We start from the raw sequence: 20,979 nt of genomic DNA, 5'->3' as shown, positions 1-20,979 counted from the left end.
CAATAGCCAGTAACCAGCTAAACTAAATAGACTGAGCTCAAGCAGCTGAGGCACAGTGCAGACACAGTGTCAGGCTGAGGTGGAGGAGAAGGACCTGAGGGAAGTTCACCCACACAGCCTGATAGTCTCACTCTCACCGAGGCTTATCTGCAGTGCAGGTGTGGGCTGAACAGACTTTGCTAATGAAAGTCCCTGACCAAAGGTGTGCGGGACAAATATGCACCTGAAGTGAAGCACCCACAGGATACTAGAGTAAAACATTTTTTTTTGTAAGGATTATACTCCACACAGAAAATCCTTCCCAATTCCCATATGTTTTCACTAGTAGTAGTTGTTGAGATTCCCTCTGAGACGTCTTTCCACACGGTTTTTCAAGAACTTAGTTTGACTCCAGATTTCACCTTTATATACATTTACACGACACTGGATTTACTAAACATTGTATCACAGATTTTGGAATTGTCTTGGTTACTTTGTAGGAATCAATTCCTGTACAACATGTTCTGTCCACACACTGTCCATGAATGACTTATTCTTAACCTCATCTTACATTTCAGTCTTATTTTGCTCACTGTTAACTTGTCCATTGTAAATTATTCCCTGGGTGTTCCCCCCTTTATCTTAGTTAGTAGAGACATTCTGTCTCTTAGCTTACTGATCCATTTACCTATTTTAGTTAGCACTGAAATTTTGTTTCCAGACTGCTGATCCATTGACCTCCCGAATCCTGTCTCCCAAGAAATGAAGCCTCATCCATATCTACTTACATCAAGCCAGGCCTACAGTTGTAAAACAAATTGAACTAAAGGCTTTAAAAACATTTGATAAATTACAAAAAACAACATTTTAAAGTGCAAATCTACTGATGAAAGTACTCTTCAATTAGCAGTTCTGGAGTAAACTAGTGTTACTCTGTGGCCAACTGCTGTATCTGAAATGAAAAAAGTTACACCTCAACCCCTTCTTTAAGAGTTTTCTGGTTAGAATGAAAGTCAGTAACTTCTTTTTTTTAATCCTTCCCTACACCTCTAAACAATAATATTTTAGTTAACTTAGTGCCTAAGAAGGTACTTGTAGATATGCATTATACGCAGGGCCTAAATTCAGCCAGAGCTGTCTGGATCAGAGCTTCGATAAATATTTTCAAACCCGCGGAGCTTAAAGCCCCAAGCCTCAGTGCTCCCACTGCAGGCTAACACCCTGAATCCCCCCTCCCTGCAGCTGAAGCCTAGAGCCCTGCTGCCCCACAGGGCAGAAGCCCCTAGCCCCACCACCCTGCCACAGGGCAGAAGCCCCGAGCTCCCCGCCACTCCCAGACCAACGGCTGAAGCCTCGAGCCCTAAACCAGCCCCACCCCAACTGGGTCCTGGAGTTTTTATAGCATACTGGGGAGCGGTCCTGGGAGGCTCCAGGAAATAATTAATATCAACCAAAAAGTTCTAAATCTATAATGCAAAACTGTTCCACAGATCTCTGTAAAATTCCCCTGCCTCCCCCCATCACCCAAAAATAGCAATACTGGAAAATAAACACTTCACTAGTTATTTGCCAATAAGAAAATTGTAGAAAAATTGTCAGTGATAACTGGTTTAGTTCTTATAAATCCAATCTTAGTGTGTTTGGCGTGTAGAGTCAGTTATGCTGTAACATTGAGAGTATGTTTCACAACATTACATTTTGTTGTTCATGCACTATTGGTAAAATAAGCTCAACAAGACAAATGATGACACATTTTGGGTAAAATGTTAAAGAGTCTTTTTAGAAACAAATATGCCTGTGTGTACACACACACACGGTTTTGTAGCCAGCAGACAGGTGCATGGAGAATGTTTGAAAGGGAGAAGGAAACTGTATAGCTGAATCTAAGAGTCCCCTTTAAAAATTTGTGTTTGTGTGTACAGTCAAAATCTGTATATGCCCACAATTTTTATCTGAAGAAATTTTCAGTTTGCCTAAGTATGCGGTATTCTGAAAATAACTATCATGCAAAGAAGAATCTGCCTACGTGCTGCACTGTACGCACACACAGATGCTGTTCTGTAAAATCTGGCACTTAATACCGTGAATGTTCTTAAAACTCTCTTCTTAGCAATATGAAAAGATAATACTCTAGAGTTTTAGTCTCCATTACATCATCAGGGTGAGAATACATTTAATTTGAAACCTCATTTTGAAAAAAATTACAGAATTTCCTATACTCTTCAGTTTGGTCTTTATGCAGCACACTACTTCTTCTGCCTAAAAGATTGTTTTCTCTCCCTACTTTTTTTAAATTTTAAGCTCCAGTGAGAAAGGAGATACTGAATTGTTGTTCTTGGTTACATTATAAAAACAAACCTAAAACAAAACCACCGCTAGCAATGGATTCACTTTTTCTATTTAACATGAAATATTTACAAGGCAATGTTATCAAAGGAATTCATTAGGATTCATTCAAGCCAAGGGCATTATCAATCTTCTGTTTCTACCTACAGTTCAACACACTTTCAGAAAAATGTTAAAGCCAGAACTTTTGTTTTCTGCTGCCCTTCCCAATCAGCCCTTTGCAGATAATTCCTGCTGAACATCTATACCGAACCAACTATGACAGGTATTTAAGTTTTGTTATACCCCTGAGAACAACCTGTTTTATGAATTAGTAAACTTAGAAATTACTATACCTGTGCTTTTATCCTCCTTGATATCGTGCATTTAAATATCACAGGTGATGGGCACTAAATAGAAATATTATACTAACAGAACCCTCAGGACCCTCTTCTTCCTCCCTACTATTCATACCTTTAGCTGCTGCTAGCAGTACAAATCTTCCTTCAAAGCCAGTCAAAAGTCACCTTAAAGGCTAAATTGTTGTTTCTACAAAAAACTGGCTGATTATGATAAGGCAGTGGTAATTGAAGATAATCTATTTCCTTTATTAAAAATATCTTACAGTATAATATGGACAACTATCATCCTGACTGCTTTACTTACATCCCCTTCTCCTTCCCTTTGTCTATTTGTAGGATAAAGGCCTAAAGATTAAACATGTTTAAGTGTTTTTCTCTAAGTTTTATTGACTTCAAATAGACCTCTCATGTTTACTGGGCTTTAGACTAATATCTTTGAAGCAAGGACCATGATTTCTCTTGGAAAACAGTTGCAACAGGTAGATGCTATGGAAGACAAATGAAAAACCAACAACTGTATGTACCAAATCAATTTAGGAGAGTGCAGAAATAGTTTGCCCCAAACCAAACTATGTACCTCTTCATCTTTCTGCAGTAGAGAGGATTATACCATGACTCACAAGGGTTGGAATGGAAACTGTAATGCAAAGTCAATTAAGCAAACTAAGAAAACTTTAAAAAAAAAAAAAAAGAAGATACATGAACTGTATAACTAAATTCTGAATGTGCCAACACGTCCTTTCCTCAATGACTGAGAGTTCTGTAAATTGCTTGGGTCCAAATACAGCCAGCAAAAACAATTTAAGGGAGCATATAATAATTTCCAGAAGAATGTTAGATACAAAAGTACAAAGTGTACTGATGTTAATAATAAACCTGAATAAGCGAGTCAGGGAGCAATCACCAGAAAGAGAATGCATCTTTCAATTGGTTATCTGGACCTTCACAACAGCAAATGACAAAAAAACAGAATCTAACAATCATATGACAGCAGCATAGATTGATTTAATTCAAAGTGATTTAAATCACCAATTTTAATTATGATTTAAAATCACCAGGCAGGAAACCTTGATTTAAATAATCTATTTTAATTCTGTTTTGAATTTGTTCTTTAGTAAAATAACTAAACAGTAAAGTCAATTCTTAGAGACACTGTAAGCATTGAGAATAAAATGTGTTTTAACTAAATATAGCTTTTACACAAAATTTGGTAATTCTTTTTGTAAACTAGGAGGATACATTATATACACATTTATTTAAGCAATTATATAACATTTATTCAGGATCACAATTTTTATATTAGAAAATAGTGAATTATGCATTTTTATTTACTAGATTCATTTCTTATGTGTGATTTGTGTCAAGATTTATCAGGATAGAAACTGGAATTCAATTTAAAATGTGCAAAAACAGCATTTTTTTCCATTAGTTACAGATGACTACCTTAAATGTGTTAGATACACGTAGCGGGCCGGTGTGGCTCCCCTCAGAGGGTTGAGCCCCGGACCCAGGAAGGGGCGGAGCTACAGAGTGGTGAGCCCGCCCCTCAGAGGGTCAGACGGCAACCTGGAAGGATAAAAGCCGGCCCTTCCAGCCTAGTCAGTGCCCAGCCACCGGGGAGAGCAGACCTGCCTGAGGGAGCTCCTGACGGAGGAACCGCTGGAGCCCCGGGCAGCTGCCTGGACTGGCCGGAGAGCACCCTACCTCGCTACTGGGAAGACCTGCCAGAGCTTCCCGCGCCACCTATGACGAGGAGCCACTAGGAACTTCCCCGCTACCGTGCCGTTACCCCGAGGAACCCCCAGAGCAGGATTGGCCGGACATCCCCGAGGAACTACCCCCCAGCCCGGGTTGTGAGGAACCCATGCAGTGGGACTTCCTGGGACCAGATGCCGTGGACCAGGTAGGACAAGAGGGGGATATTGGAAGTGGCCCGGGGGCAGCCGACCTCAGTCAGGCTACTGATCAGACAATACCCACGTCAGTGTGTTGCGGTCAGGATCCCCACTGACCGTCAGCGGTAACGACCGCTGCCTAGGGCCCGGGGCTGGGACACAGTGGAGTGGGTGGGCCTGTGTCCCCCCTGCCACCCTACTCACGGGTGGCAGTTATCCCCCTCACCAGACTGCTCAGCCTGCTACCAGAGGCCTGAGCTCCCTTACTGTTTACAGCTCAGCCTGCTACCAGAGGCCTGAGCTCCCTTACTGTTTACGGCTCAGCCTGCTACCAGAGGCCTGAGCTCCCATACTGTTTACGGCTCAGCCTGCTACCAGAGGCCTGAGCTCCTGTACTGTTTACTCAGGCCAGTGTGGCTCCCCTCCTCCCCTCAGAGGGTTGAGCCCTGGACCCCCGTTACAAGACATAACAAAAAAGTTTATCAAAACATGTTTTGCATTTAAAACTAACTTATTTATTAAACAAAGGAAACAGTATTTATAGTTACTGAATATAGTTACTTCTGGTCACCAAGTCCTTCAAGATTTTATAACAAGTAGATCTCATCCTCTCACACCTAGTTTATAATTCTTAGATTATAAGAAGAAAACAAGCCTTGCTGCTTTATCAACTCCCAATTGGTTTCTCAACTCTGAATGAACTAGTTGTTAAACTGAACAAGCTGAATAAACTAAAATGAAAAAAACATTCTCCCTGAAACTCTGGTTTCAGGTGCTTAGTCACCAACTCAGTGGTTTGACTTCTTTAAAACTTCAGCAACAAACAGGTCCTGCTTAATTTTTGTTATTTATTTTAAATTATTTTAATAGATTATAGGAAATTTATGCCTTAAAATAGTTGTCAATTTCAAATGTATCAGTTTATTCTGAAGAACAAAAATAAATAAAATCCAGTTTAAACTTAAAAATCTGACCCTTGATTTTTTTTTAAATCATCAAGTTTTATCCATTCTGTATGACAGAAAACCATTTCCTGACAAAATATCACCCATGGAATCAGCAAGCCTCTAAAATGGGAACTACAATCTAAAAACTAACAGCTGATGGAAATGTTGGACAAAGGAAAAGTGAAGCCCACAGAAATGACTGTTTAGTCAATAAAGCCTCACAAACATTTGTAGGGATGGTTGAGAGGCAGCAAAAAGGTGGAGGGAGTTATACAATTTGACCAATTATCTTTAGATCACTGAATAACAGATGTATAACATTTTAAATATATTATAACAAAACCATGGACACGTCTACTCTACCTCGCAGTTTGAACTATGAGGATATACATTGTAGCATGCACCGGAGTATTGCACTGTAACTCCTCCATGTGGATGTTGCAGACGTGAACTTCAACTTTTATTTAAATTTATATTTACCTATACAACTTTTATTCAAATGTTCTTAAAGTCCATCTGAGCATGAACATAAATTTTTGAAGTAATTCACAGTACTCACAATTCTAGCAAAGTAGTCAAATTATAAACATTCTTTAATACTGATCAACTCTCCTAAATTCATATTACTGTCCTGATAAAACATGTTTCTTAAAAGTTTCCCAAGCTGTATTGTTTACTGGGGGATAGAATAGATGATTTAAAAAAAAAGCTTGATTATCGTAGTTCAGATCAAGACAGCATTGCAAACAAGTCAATAAAGGTAAATCCCATACTGAACTGCTTTAGGTACTTGCAGCCTATGATTTTTTTTCCCCCTCCTAACCTCAACTTCTTAAATACATGAGCTGGAATGATATTTAATCAACTGTGATCATTGTCTTCAATGTAATCTGGTATTTTTCCAGTAGTGGTAAATACTGACCAGAAGAGGTATCACCACATTTTTCAGATTGCTTCTGAGGGCCTGTCTACTCAGGAAGTTAGTGTCAGCAAGCTAAGGTGTGAATTTATGGCATACAATCTACTCTGCACTAATTCCCCATGAGGACACTTACTGCACCCTAAAAGTGCCTTTGTGCATTTCAGCTTAATACACTGCAAAATGCTACCAGACAAAGCTACAAATCATGAGTAGCAAGTCTCAGTTTAAAATATCTATATCTATATATGAAATAAAAATATGCTATGTAATCACACACTCACAAAAGATCATTTATTGCTAGAAAAGTAATAGGTTCCCACAATGTTTTCTGTCTGTGGAGAGCTGGAGTTGTGGATTCTTAACTTGTGAAGTTATAGCCAGAAGCATGAAGGGGAAAAACAGGTAGGTGCTCCATGTAATAAGTATGTCTACTTCCAAGCATTAAATTCCCCCTTTTTTTTTTAAAAGCCACTTGTTTGCTGTAACTCAAGATAATTCAGATTGTTCTGAAGGTAATTTTCTGTTAACTTGGTAAAGTAGCTAGTGAAACAAATCATCTTTCTGCCTACATTTTCTTAATACAAAAGAAAATCAGCCAGACATTTACAGCACTATGGAAATTACTTACTAAGCTAAGTCACTACTGACATAATCACATCTGTACTATAAATGTTTCTCTGTTCTCAAGAATCAGAGAAATATTTCTTAATGGTGAGATTCTTTTAGTAATCTGTACTAGATTATAAAATAAATCTGATTAAACATCAGAGTGAGTCAACTGAAACTGCTTGAGGCAGTAAATCTCAACATGATTTTTTAATTTGTCCTTCAAAAGTATTTCACATACTTAATTGTCACCACTTGTAACTTCACTATATCTCTTACAACTCAGATTGAAAAAACTGCAGTCACATTTTTACTCTTCTATCCTTCTACTCCCACCTCCAGGTTTAACTCCACAACTTTTTAAAGATTTCCAACAGCTCGTGAAAGGTAACAATGGTTATCTTATCCTGGGTGACTACTATTTTTAAATTTCTCTTACTGTGCAGGAAAGTGCATGTTTTATAAAAATTAACTTAAATTATTGTAGTCAATTCCAGAAAAAAAATAACACTTTGAAAAGATCATACTGGAGATCAAAACTAGTATGCCAAATATTAGCCTGCCACACATTGAAAGAGATTCATGTTGTGCTAAAAATCCTAAAAGATAAATGCTCTATTTAATTTTCTATCCTTTTAATATTCCATTTTCCCTAACAGCATCTTTGCCCTTGTTAACTTAGTCTGCAGTAAAATCAAAGTTTAAAAAAAAATTCTGTGATACTATCAACTTGAAAATCACACTTCTGTCCAAAGATGTACACCCAAGTAACACCTAATAACTAAAATAAATCAGTGAGGAAAATTGCCTTCCCCTTCCTTTTAGTTTATTTTGTTGATTTGACAGCATTTGTGTAAAGACAGTTTAACTTGTATTCAGTTATTCATTATGTAAATCTCTCCCGATGCTGACCCTTAAAAAACAACTAAATGCTACCAAAATTTCAGCAAAAAGACTCCATCAAAAATTTTCCACTATAATCAGTGATACAGGTGATGCTCCCTTGATAGAATATCCCTGCAAAATTCATCTTAATAATTTTTCCATTGCCACTAGCATCAGTCTTTTGCTTCTACTCATCCTTATCTCCCATGATTCCCCTTCCCCAGAAATTCATGGAGTTTTATGTCATTAACATATTTAGCAGCTTTTCTTCATAGTAGAAGCAGTGGTGACAGCAGTAGCAAGCAGGTTTCCTGTAGCCTCTACAGCAGCAGTGGTGGAAGAGGGATCATATTGCAGCTTATGGTTGTGGAGTGGCGAGTGGATCCTCTCTAGTGACAGGCTGGGGTGGCTGGATTGCAGAATGATACTTTGATTTTTGAGATGATTGGGCGAGCCTTCTAACAATCTTCCCAAGCTGGTTTTGGGGGACAGTGGAGTTGTGGGGAGAATGGTCTGGGCCCTCCCAGTACTTGACTTTCAATCTCATGCATGAAAGTGAGCAGGTAGGAACTATTTGGAGAAATCGGCATGGAGCAGGATTCCCACTCACTGCAGTAACAACTTGTCATCTCCTTTTCTCCTTGTGCACTGGCATGAAGGATGGGGTAGCAGGCTCTAAAAGGTGTGAACCCTATGTGCTCTTGGAAGCTCTCACAAGGGACAGAAATAAGGAGTTGCCACTGAAGTAGCTACCCCAAAAATAGCAGGTGTACTTGTGGAGCAGCCTAACAAGTATAGCTGGCTTAGTCCCTGCCTCAGGGAGGTCTGAAAATTTTAAATAAGAATAGCCATCCTTAATTTTTTTAATCAGGCCTACAGAACAATTCCCCCATCCATACCTTGAACATAACTAAAGTCTATCCGCCATCCTTACATCACTGTGCACAGGCTGGCCCAAGGATTTTGAAGAGAGAGTAAGCAAGATTATTCTTTAGTTACAGTCCAAATAAACTGTCTTGTACCCTAAAATGTTTGGTAAACACCCATCATTAAGAATCTCCTAGAACCTAATGGCAGATGTGGAAATCAGTGGCAGATATAAATCAATTACTAGGGTTGGAAGATATCATTTTCAAATTGATGTTTGTAAGGAAATAGGGGGGAACTTAAAGAAGATGCCAAATTTCTCCTTTGTGGATATGAGGTTATGTGAAAGGGGTTTGTCTAAGTCCTTGTGACCCCCCTCCTCGTGAGTGATAAAACTGTAAGAAAAGAGTCTTTAAAATAATCAAGGATTTAATTTTTTTTAATTCAGGACACTAAAGGATATTTATCAGAAAATAGAATTTGCAAAAATAAGACATTCAAAATAAACAAGAGAAGTGTCCCTTTAAAACATATTTAAGTTTTCCACACTTCTCCCATATTTGAGGTACACATTGAGATAGTTTCTTGACTTGGCCCCATTGTTCCTTAAAATTTTGGGAAAAATCCTGAAAAACAAAAAAATTGTGGAAGTGTTAATATGCTGTTAATAATTTCTAAAGGTGTATTGTTGTACTGCCATATTGGGATCTGAAACCGAACCAATTGAATCTATTTCCCTATGTTAAGTTCTCCTCACACCTTGTATGGGCCATCTTAATTATCACTTCAAAAAGTTTTTTTTCCTCCTGCTAACGATAGCTCATCTCAATTGATTAGACTCTGCCTGTTGGTATGCATACTTCCACCTTTTCATGTTCTCTGTATGTATAAATATCCCCTGTCTGTGTGTTCCATTCTATGCATCCGAAGAAGTGAGCTGCAGCTCACGAAAGCTCATGCTAAAATAAATTTGTTAGTCTTTAAGGTGCCACAAGTACTCCTGTTTGTTTTGCGGATACAGACTAACACGGCTGCTACTCTGAAACCAGAAAAAACAGAGTGAATCTTACTATATCCATGTTTCTTCCTTAAAGGAAACAGTAAAAAAGTCTGCCTGTGGTCTTTAAATAGAGATAATAGTGCTAAAATATTTTATGGGGCACCACTCTACCCTGTAAGTAACCTTATCCTTTCTCTTTCATAGGCATTTACCCACATTGTATCAAGAATGCAATTAAAGTTCAAACTAAGGACTGATCACTAAGCTTCTGCTCTTTTTTTATATAGCTTTGCTCTCATAACCTCAAAAGATTTTTGTTTGCTTGTTTAAGAGGGCCTTCAGGTGGCTCAGTCACTTCTGCTCATATCACGCTGCTCTCCAATCAGAGTTTCACCTCAGGCTGAGCTTTACGTTTATAGACAAAAAAAGGTAGGACAGGATGTGGTGGTCCACTGGGGAAATTTCAAATAACTTACAGGTATCTATCATGTAAGGTAAAATACACATATTTCAAATTGCAGGCTCTAGGTATAAATTCATATCAGTAGTTATACAGTATTCACTATGGCTTGCTTTCACTCCAATGAAGTAACCGCAAGAATCAAAACATTATTTTGTTACTTAATGTTAATATGAATCTGTAACACTCTCAGAAGTACTACACTGGCACATATTATTAACATCACTTTTTCAAGGTCTGTCGTTTTGTTCAGTGTTTGTACAGTACCTAATTCAATGAGCTCCTGGTCCATGACGAGATTCCTAGGCACTACAAAAATACAAACAATACAAAAAAAGGGAGAGAGGAAATATCTTTTATAGTCAACATGATGGGGGAAGGGACACAGATCAGTAGAAAGACATTTACAAGTTATTCAGTCTGTTCCCCTTCCTTAAATTTTTAAAATTCTGTTGAGGAGGAAGAGCTCTTTGATTATTCAGTAGTGAAAATTAAAAGGTGGGAATCATATATTCAAAATCAAAACTAATTTATTAAAAAGAAGAGACGATTTTGCATATGTGCAATTATAAGAAAGGCAGAATTCTTACTGCACAATGATGAGTGAGGTGACATTAGAGAATTATATTTTTAGCTTGATTAAGGTTTTTTGCCTTGAGGCACTTACAGAGGTCTATGCTGTGCAAGTCTCAGTTTTATATTTGTGTAACTTGACATTTTATGTTTACTCATGTAGTATTCCAAATTGAACTGACAAATTTCATTTTATTCCTTGATATGCTAGTTCTATTAAATTCTCCACTTTCACTAGTAACAAGACAGTTTTAAAGTGCTCCTGCTACCTCCATTTCTTTTGATTATTTTTAAAAATTCTCCATATATAGTCCTGTGTATTGTAGCAGCGCATGCTACAATACACAGGACTATATATGGAGAATTTTTTAACACAATCAAAACAAAGCGCACACACACACACACACAACACGTTGGTTTAAAAAAATTCCAAGAATAATCTCAAAATTTTGTAATTCATGTCACACAATGTAGATTCTGCTACAGCAATCGGTCTTCTAAAAAATTTTAAAACAGTTTCTCAATTTATTTTTGTGGATAAAAATGGATTTTAAAAAAATCAGATGTATTTAATTTAAATCAAAGAGATTTATTATTAAAAACTCACCTTTTAAAATTAGGACCACCTATGTTAACACTGCGACAATTATGCCAATTTCCTACCAAATCAGACAAAACCCTAAATTTAATATCTCTAGGATCCATTGTACTAAAAATTCAACCGTGGGTGTGCTATTGTGGAACTGTATGTAACTTCTCTAGACTAAGGGCTTGTCTACACTGGCATTTTACAGCACTGCAACTTTCTCGCTCGGGAGTGTGAAAAAACACCCCCCCGAGCACTGCAAGTTTCAGTGCTGTAATGTGCCAGTATAGACAGTGCACCAGCACTGATAGCTACGTCCCTTGTGGAGGTGGGGTTTTATTTTTAGGGCAGGTCTACACTAAGGGCGGGGGTCGAACTAGGGTACGCAAGTTCAGCTACGTGAATAGCGTAGCTGAACTCGAAGTACCCTAGTTAGAACTACTTACCCGTCCAGACGCCGCGGGATCGAAGTCCACGGCTCCAAGGTCGACTCCGCCACCGCCGTTTGCAGTGGTGGAGTACCGGAGTCGACCGGAGCGCGCGGGGAGTTCGAACTATCGCATCCAGATTAGACGCGATAGTTCGAACTCCGAGAAGTTGAACTCACCGCGTCGACCCGGCAGGTAAGTGTAGACTAGCCCTTAGAGGTGGGGTTTTTCTCCCAGCGCTGTGCTGCAACTACACAAGCCATGTTAAAGCGCTTAACGTGGCTAGTGAAGGCATGCCCTTACTAATGTAATCTCTTGGAAGTATTAGTAACTTCACACATTTTGTTCCAAAAATCTTTTGAAGTGGATTTCCTAGGAAATACTTGAGTGATGGGCATGTGAACGACCCACCTCTGAGCCCATCCTTCTGAAGTTATGCCCTGGGGAGAGAAACTCATTGTCTGATTATCTGCTCTTGAAAAAGCCAGATCCAAGACTCCCAAACTGTATAAACAATAGACTACACTTTTCATGAACGCTCTCATTCTGCGCAGAGTGTGATGAACTTGAAAACAGAGAGAAAGCCCAATATGGGGTTTTGAAGGACTGCTCTTGCCAGAGATCATGTCAGTGGTGATCTCTTGTAAGCTTATCATCATCATGCATGTGGGTTCTTTTATTGTTTTTAAAATGTGCTCTTTGTAGTGTTTTTACTTTAAGAATAAAATATGCTTGCTCAGAAAAACACACTGTGGTAACTTAAAATAATTGCCTCAGTTGTGTGTTCCATCTTTGAGGACAGAAGAGTGAAGAAAAGAGGGTTACTCACCTTGTGTGTACTCACATGTGCAGTAACTGAAGTTCTTTGAGATGTGAGCCCCTGTGAGTGATCCACTTTATGTGACTGTGCACCCTGCGCCTTTAGTCAGAGAATTTTGACAGTAGTACCTGGCTGGGCCGCACATGTGCTCTCCCTGTCTTGGACCTGCAGTGGCAGTTAACTAGTTCTGGGCAACCCCCTCCACCCCCTAGTTCCTCCTTAAAAAAAAATGGGGAGAAAACAAAATAAAGGTTCTTAACCAACTAAGCTAACTATACTAAAATACTTGATTAAGCTAACTAAACTAAGTCTGAAGCTTCGACTCGGACCAAGGGCAGCTGAGAAGGAACTGGAGGGTGGAGTGGGCTGCACAGCACTAGTTAACTGCCACTGCAGGCGCGAGCTGGGGAAAACACATGTGTGGCCCAGGCAGGTACTGCTGTCAAAATTCTCCAACTAGAGGTGAAGGGCACACAATCACCTAAATTGGAGCACCCACCGGGACTTCGCTAGAAGAAGCAGCAGGCCTTCTTAGGCAGACTCTTTTGCTGGGGACAACACAATGAAGGCAAGGAACTGTTCAGCTTGAAATATTCCAGTTGGTAGGGAGAGAGGTGCGTCTCTCAACCCAGGAGCAGCAATGGACAGGGTACCCGAGAGCCTGAGAATGCGTGCCCTTGCTGCACCACAGAAGGGGAATACAGGTGCAATTGCCCTGAATTGTGATAAACACCTAAATTTACTGTAATCTATTAAAAATCAAATTAAAAAATATGAGGCAGTATAGTACATGGTTTCTGCCAAGTTTTTAAAAAAAGTCAAACCACTGAATTGGCAGAACCGACTAACTAAGCACCTGGAACCAGAGTTTGTTGCTAAACTAGCTTTTGGCAGAAGTAGCCTCTTCTGTAGATGCAGAGAGTATTCAACTAGTTCAATTCAGGGAGGATAAAAATCAATGATTAAAAAAAAATCAGTTTTTTTTAATTAAAATCAGATTTTTTTTATAAAATGCTTTTTGAGGAAAAAACCTATCTAAAGATAGTTTTAATTAAGATATCTTTGTGCTATAAGGTTATAAATTCTAATTCTATAGTATGAGACAATATATTCATGTAATGTTTAAAGGAAAGTTTTGTAAATGAGCGCCAGTAGTTCATGGATTAGGGACTCAATCTTATGGAGTTCCAGGGGCTTCTGTATAGATTTAGGTTAATCCTTCTATCTACCCACTGGGACTCAGTGCTCAGTCTAGAAGATACCATAAGAGATGCTTAGTTTTGCAGTTCTCAAATGGTGGATTTGTGTCTCCAGAGATAACATGCTTGTGAACAGCAAAAATGTTTTTAAATAAATAAATATATAGAGAGAGAGGTGAGAAATAACAGACCTCAACCCTACTGTCCCTCTGCAAATTTGTGTACACAGAGTCAATCCTTTACCTCTCTCTAAAAGTGCAAAGTTTCAAAAAGTTCAAAGAATAGAAGATTGTTGGGGGCGGAACAGATCTGGACAAGGAGAAGGAGTCTGGAGATAAATTCAGAAGGGAGGGAAAGGCAATAGAAACAAAAGTGAAATTGTTTGAGCACATATTCCAGAAGTCTTGAGGTCTGACTGTAGCCTTCATTGATTTGAGATCTACCATACCATTCTCTCACTAGAGGGAAAAACTAGAATGGCAGCAGGCAGCAAAAGAGACGCAGATTGGGAATATTTTAATAGAGTTCCTCTACCCATGGGTAAGACAGGCATGCATGCAAAGTGCAAACAGTGCAACAAAGAAATGCAAGACCTGGTTGTCTGAATGAAACAACATCATGAGAAGTGTTCCTTCTCAGGAGGAAGCTGCACTGAAGATGATGAAAGGAACACATCTGAACATGCCGGATCTTCAGGTTGGTAAACTTTTTTTATTTCATACCTCTTTCTTAAGGACTGCCTGTCTTCCTTCTGGACTATTCTTAAAATCTCATGTTTGAGCAAAAAATATAGTTGTTTCTCTATGGTACTATCATGTTAGATGCAGTTGTGATAAAAAATAAATAGGTGAAATAGGCAGATCTTCCTTTTACAATTTCACCTTTAAAATAGTACTGAGTGTCAGTGAATGCAATGAGTAATACTAAATGAGCAGTATGGTAATAATAATTAAATAACTGCATTGACTTATTTTGTTTAGGAGAATCCATCCTCAACATACAGGATTCTGAAGACTATCCACCTTCAAGATCATCATCATTTTCTATAGTTTCAGAGTTATCTGACAATGAGTGTTTCAGTCACATCATGTATGTCACATAGCCACACTATATCACCTGTAGCAAAAAAGAAAAAAAATCTCCATCATCCAGAAACAACCATAGGTAAGTTTGTGATAAGAACCAGCAGATGACAAGAAGAGGTAATTGATGAAAAATTTGCCTGTTTATTTATGCAACAAACTCTCCTTTCCATATGATTAAGAACCCACACTTCATTAACATAGTTCAGTCATTAAGACCAGGATACAGTCCACCCATCAGAGCATGTGTCGTGGGCAAATGGCTGGATAAAGTCTATGAAAAAGAAATTGAGCAGTGGGCAAAAAAGGCGTAGAGGGTAAAATTGTTAACTTGAGTCTTGATAGGTGGAACAATGTCCACAATGATCCTGTTGTATGTGCTTGTGTGACAACAGAAGAAGGGAATGTCTTCCTTACAGAAACAACTGATACATCAGGAAATGCATACACAGCAGAATAACTTACAAGAAGTAGCAGTAAAAGCTATAACAAACTGTGAAAAAAAATTCAAATGTCTAGTACGCAGCTTGGTCACAGACAATACTGCAAATGTATCCAAGATGAGAAGAAATTATTTAGAAGAGAGTCTCAAGCTAATAACATACGGTTGCAATGATCACTTGATGCACCTCCTACCTAAAGACTTCAGTGTTCCAGAAATAAAGGCTAATGTTGTTGAAATTGCAAAATACTTCCGTAAAACAACCATTTTGCAGCAGCTGCTCTGAAAGAGTGGGAGGATCCAAGCTAATTCTCCCACAAGATGTGTGATGGAACTCAGTAGTGGACTGTTTTGAGCACTATATCAAGAACTGGCCTAATCTGATGACAGTTTGTGAACAAAATTGTGAAAAAATAAATGCCACTGTCACAGCCAAAGTTCTCAACATTGGGCTTAAGAGAAATGTTGAACACATGCTGAATACCCAAGAAGCCTATTTCTGAAGCCTTGAATAAAATACCGGGAAATAGCTGTTTTATTGCTGACGCTGCTGAAGTTTGGAAGGAACTGAGTGAGATCTTAAAAAGAGAAATATGCAATGACAGAGTTAAATTATAAGCATTTTAAAAAAAAATGGGACAAGCACTATCTCCAGCTCATTTTCTGGCAATTATTCTCAATACTCGGTACCAGGGGCAAACCTTAACTGCTGAAGAAGAAGAGTTGGCTATGACATGGACATCCAGCAATCATCCCTCCATAATGCCAACTATAATAAACTTCAGAGCTAATGGTGAACCATTCAAGAAATACGTTTGCTGATGATGTTTTAAAGAAAGTCACACCAGTGAGCTGGTGGAAGTCACTTAAGCACTTGGATTCAGAGACTGTTGAAGTGATAATCTCACTTAACAGCAGTAGCTTCTTCTGCTGGTGTAGAAAGAATATTTTCTTCCTTTCAACTAATTCATTTCAAATTGAGAAACCATTTGGGACCTGAAAAAGCAGGAAAGTTTGCCTTTCTTTTACAGATTATAAACAAACAGGAAAACGAAGGTGAAGACTGAGTTAGCTGCAGAAGTCAATATTTTAAGTTTCTCATGTTGCCCTGGCTGACCATAGTCGATTTAATTTTTTTTTTTTTAATTTATAGTGTGTACCTTCTAAAAATGAAACCTTCATCTATCTCGGAGTTGTGAAGAATATGTATTAAGGTTATAACAACCAACAGGAGTGCACTTTTATTTAGAAATCCATGATTAAATCGAGTCTTCCTGATGAATGATTTAAATCAAATCCACCCTGGTTCAATTCAATGACTATTTTATTCAAAGTTAGGAAACCAACTGGATGATGAAAAAGCAGGAACCCGTTTCCTATTCTCTAATCCATGAATAAAAACTAAGTGTGAGAGGGATGAGATCTGCCTGTTCTAAAATCTTGAAGGACCTGGCAGCTTCCTACCAAGAGCCTGGCTGCCCCCACTCCATTCCCCACAGGGGGCAGTGGAAGCCAAGGCTTCTCACTCCTGGGGTATCCAGCTGCCCCAGGTTCTTGGGTCCATCCCCACCACCCACTCCCCACCAGAAGCCGGGCAGCCTTGCCAACTTCATGGGTCACCGAGCCACAAAATTGACAAGGCTGCCTGGCTCCCAGCAGAGAGTGGGGTCTGGAGCTGCCCAGGGGACCAGAGGACAGCTGGGCTCTAGCTGCCTGGCTTTCTGGTCAATTTCATGACAGGAAATTTCAGGAGCTGTGAAATTGACATGACTGCTGATGTAAGGGATGCAGTGTCTAGGTAGACACTGCACCACCTTAACTACACCATAAAAGACTTACACCTCTCATGTAGGTGGAGTTATTATGTCGCTGTAGTAGGGCACTTACATCATCGGGAGGAACGCTGTAACACAGACACTGACGTAACTAGGTCAACATAAGCTGCCTTACATCGACCTCACTGTGTAGTGTAGACCAGCCGATAAAGGAAAGAAGATATAATACATTCTCCCTGTTAGCAAGAAGCAACACCAAAAGTAATGTAAAGGCTACAGTGAGTTGCATATAAAAATGTTTGAATGGTTATCCAATGAAGATAAACCTCTCTTTCGAAAATAACAAGTTAAAATGCAAAACAAAATTAAAATCAATTATTTTAATCAAGATTTGCTGCTTGTGGATTTAAATCAATCCACCCTCATCTCTAGGCTCTAGCTAAATATGAAGCTATCAAGACACAGTCAATACAAAAGTTTCATGCATGGTACTGTAGTTAGGGCTATCTGTTCAGGCTCTGTAGCAAAGGGAAATTAAGCATTAATGCTTTATGAATGTGTCTGGGACAGGCATATGGCTGCCTTACATATATTTTGTATTGAAATATATCTGAGATTCACAGTTTAAGGTGTTCTACCCCTGACAGTACAAAGATGTGACATGAACGTCTAATAGCAAGCCTTCCCAGCCACAGCTATACCCAAGTCCTTTTGATTTCTCAGAAGCAGCCCACCAAAAGGACTTATTACTACCTAAACAGTAAAGGTTTGCCATATCAGGCCCCCTGAGATTCCTTAAATGCCCTATGACTCCCAACTACTGGATTACCATAACTTGTATGAGGCCGGCTTAGACACACATTCTATACATCAGTTTGGCTGCAATTTCTACCTGTCATGAACTAATTTAAAGGTCAACTACTGTCTCTACAGCCCTTTGCCCTCCTGACACTACCAAACACCCTCACCCCAATTAAAAAGCCTCCTTTTCTTGTGGGATATTCATAAAATCATGACAAAGCTTCCTAGGATCCACCACCACCATCTGCAGCAGGGTCGGGAGAGGTAGCTCAGTGGTTTGAGCATTGGCCTACTAAACCCAGGGTTGTGAGTTCAATCCTTGAGGGGGCCATTTAGGGAACTGGGGTAAAAATCTGTCTGGGGATTGGTCCTGCTTTGAGCAGGGGGCTGGACTAGATGACCTCCTGAGGTCCCTTTCAACATTAATATTCTATGATTCCATGAGGACTGAGAGACACTATTAAGAAAGTGTGGGGATAGCACTTTCACTAAAACTTTCTCTCTCTCAAACTTGGTCTCTCAAACTTTCTCTCTCTCAAACCTTGCTGCCAGAAAAGATCTGTAGTTTCTTGTTCAGGTTAGTGCAAATAGATCCATTCCTGGGGTCCCCATGCTAAAGGAAAAATAGATCCACCACTCCCTGATCCTTGAGTTCAATACCAAATGCAATTCAGAGAGAGTATTTCAATTAGCAGAAATGCAGGACATGCAAGTTAGTCAAACTCCATACAGCAATTTCTGAAGCGGCGCTGAATGTAGCTTGTCCCTGTTTACACTTGCAGCTAACTTGTATTCACCTGCACCTGTTTGTTAACAACCATTATCAATAAGGTTAAGATTCTGTCACAGGTATTGTTAGTAAAAGTCAGGGCCAGGTCGTGGGCAATAAACAAAAATCCATGGAAGACCACAACCTGTCCCTTTTACTAAAAATACCCAGGGGAGGGGGGCAGACTAACAGTTGGAGCGCTGCCTGGGGACTGACCGACCACTGACCAGCTGCTCAGGCAGCCAAGCGGACCGACTGCCAGCCAGCTGCTCCTAGGGCAGGGGCTGACCACTGCTGCTCCAGCCCCAAGGGGGCTGACCCAACCCTGGCTGCAGCTTGAGGCCCGGGGCTGCTGTTCAAGTGTCCCTCGGACTGACAGCTGCTCCAGCTCTGCTGCTGCAGAAATAGTCACGGAGGTCCCAAAATGTCACAGAATCTGTGACCTCTGTGACAGAATCACACACTTAATTATCAACAACGGATTGCTTTTATAGTGTAGACAGGATCCAAAGTAGACAAGACAAACACAAGCCAATAATTTAGGAAAGGAAAAGCAACATGATTAGCGGAAGAAAAGATACCTAAAAGTAGGCTTTTAAGGATCTGAAGAGAGGAAGTAACTGTTACTTACCTTAAAGTAACAGTGGTTCTTTGAGATGTTGAGGCAATATTGCCTACTGGACAGAGCACTGGAGAGACTATCCCAATTCTACCATGCTCAAGACCCATTGGTCTGAGGTGATTTGAGCCCAGGCATGGTAAACATGGGATTGATGACTCACAAAGGGAGGCTGAGGGCTGCTTCGCTGCACCCTGACCCTGACTAGAGGAGGACTGAGGGGCCTCCGCCTGTTACTCCTGCCCCACTTCCTATTATAGTCTTGCCTGGGAGGAGCTGAATAGAAGTACAGGGCGAGTTGTGGCTTAAAGGGCTTTCTCTGGGGTGCTGGCATATGAGGTCCCGGGGACTTAAGGGTTGCCTGAGTCCTTCAGGCTGTGGAGCCTAGCATCTGTTTGCTGTGAAGAGAGTCCTGAACAGTGAAAAGTCAAGTTCTGGATGGTGTTTTGGACTTTGTGTGGGAGTCCCAAGACTTGGAGCCACAAGCTGCATCGAAACGACTTGTGCAGTGCCAGGGTGGTGCTGGTTCCTGGGCCCAGACCCGTCTTGGTACCAGCCCCGGTACCGGGTCCCACAGCAGTCTCAGTGCCAACCTACATGCCCATCTCCTGCCCTCAAAGACTGAGTCAATGATGGAGGGACCCCAGCCTCCAAAGCCACTGACAGGGATCTGGACCCCGGCCCTTGGGCTTGGTGGTAGGCCCACAGTGTCCAGAAGGGCCATTGAGCCGGTGCCTGCCACTGCAGAGGCCAGGACATCACAGGTAGTGGCTGCCCTTCTTCATGCCTTGAGAAGTGCCAGCTCCACCTAGAGGCATACATCTCTGCCCCGAGTCCTATGAATATTGCAACCTCGGCAACCAAGGTAGCGTGGATCAAGACGGTGCTGAGGTGAGGGCGAACGGTGCCTCATCATCGTGGGCTTGCCTCTTGAGGGCAAGGTGCCTCTTTGCAGCGCCAGTGTGGGTGCAGGGAACTGCGTCATCATCACTATGAGGTCCCTGGCTGCCTCAAAGGTGTCCGGCGTAGAAGGAAGGTCTATGTCCTCCTCCCAACACTCCCACACCAGGGAGGCTACGAGAACTGGACTCGACAGACCTCATCACAAGGCTGGAGTCAACAGCTCTGGCAGAGTTGGAGCAGAGTGTCCCGGCACAGGACACACCCTTCTGGTGTCTGCTTGCTCCACTACTTTAGTGGGAGAGCAGCCTCTGTCCATTTTCTTCTTCTTGGGCGGCACCAGCGAACGGAAGCAGTGCTGGGTATTCGCACAGGAGGATGTCTTTGGCACCAGGGAATAGTGATGCCAAGGGTCCCTTAAGCCTGAGTTCTTTCTTGGCGCCACAGCCTCTCTGAGGCTGGCGCACTCCGTACCAAAGTGCTGGGCATGGGGTCAGATGCCACCTGAGCTGGCTGGGGACGAAGGGCTGACTCCATAAAGGAGCAGTTTCAGCCTAAAGTCCCTCTCTTTTTTGGTCCTTGGTCTGAAGCCTCTACAGATTTTGCACCTAACTGTTTGATGTGCTTCCCCCAAACACTTCAGACAGGAGTCATGTGGGTCTCCCTTTGGCATTGGCTTCAGACAGAAACCTTGAGTCCAAGGCATGCTGTGGTCCCCGGGAGGGGAAACGTGATGC

At 40.7% G+C, this 20,979-nt stretch overlaps 1 protein-coding gene and 1 long non-coding RNA gene across 5 annotated transcripts in view; both read right to left on the bottom strand.

Annotated features, from left to right (window-relative positions):
• FAM184A (family with sequence similarity 184 member A) overlaps positions 1 to 20,979 on the bottom strand; it is a 168,998-nt gene that overhangs the window by 132,579 nt on the left and 15,440 nt on the right. The window lies entirely within an intron of this gene.
• Positions 9,240 to 12,972, bottom strand: LOC120401278. The gene is made up of 3 exons (XR_005596369.1): positions 12,665 to 12,972; positions 10,516 to 10,557; positions 9,240 to 9,414 (listed from the first exon to the last, which is right to left on the bottom strand). It is a non-coding gene; the product is annotated as an uncharacterized LOC120401278 (long non-coding RNA).

This window comes from Mauremys reevesii, linkage group 3, assembly GCF_016161935.1.
Source record: "Mauremys reevesii isolate NIE-2019 linkage group 3, ASM1616193v1, whole genome shotgun sequence".
NCBI classification, from domain to species: Eukaryota; Metazoa; Chordata; order Testudines; family Geoemydidae; genus Mauremys; species Mauremys reevesii.
Note: the sequence above shows the minus strand (reverse complement) of the source record. Positions and strands in the feature narration are given on the sequence as shown.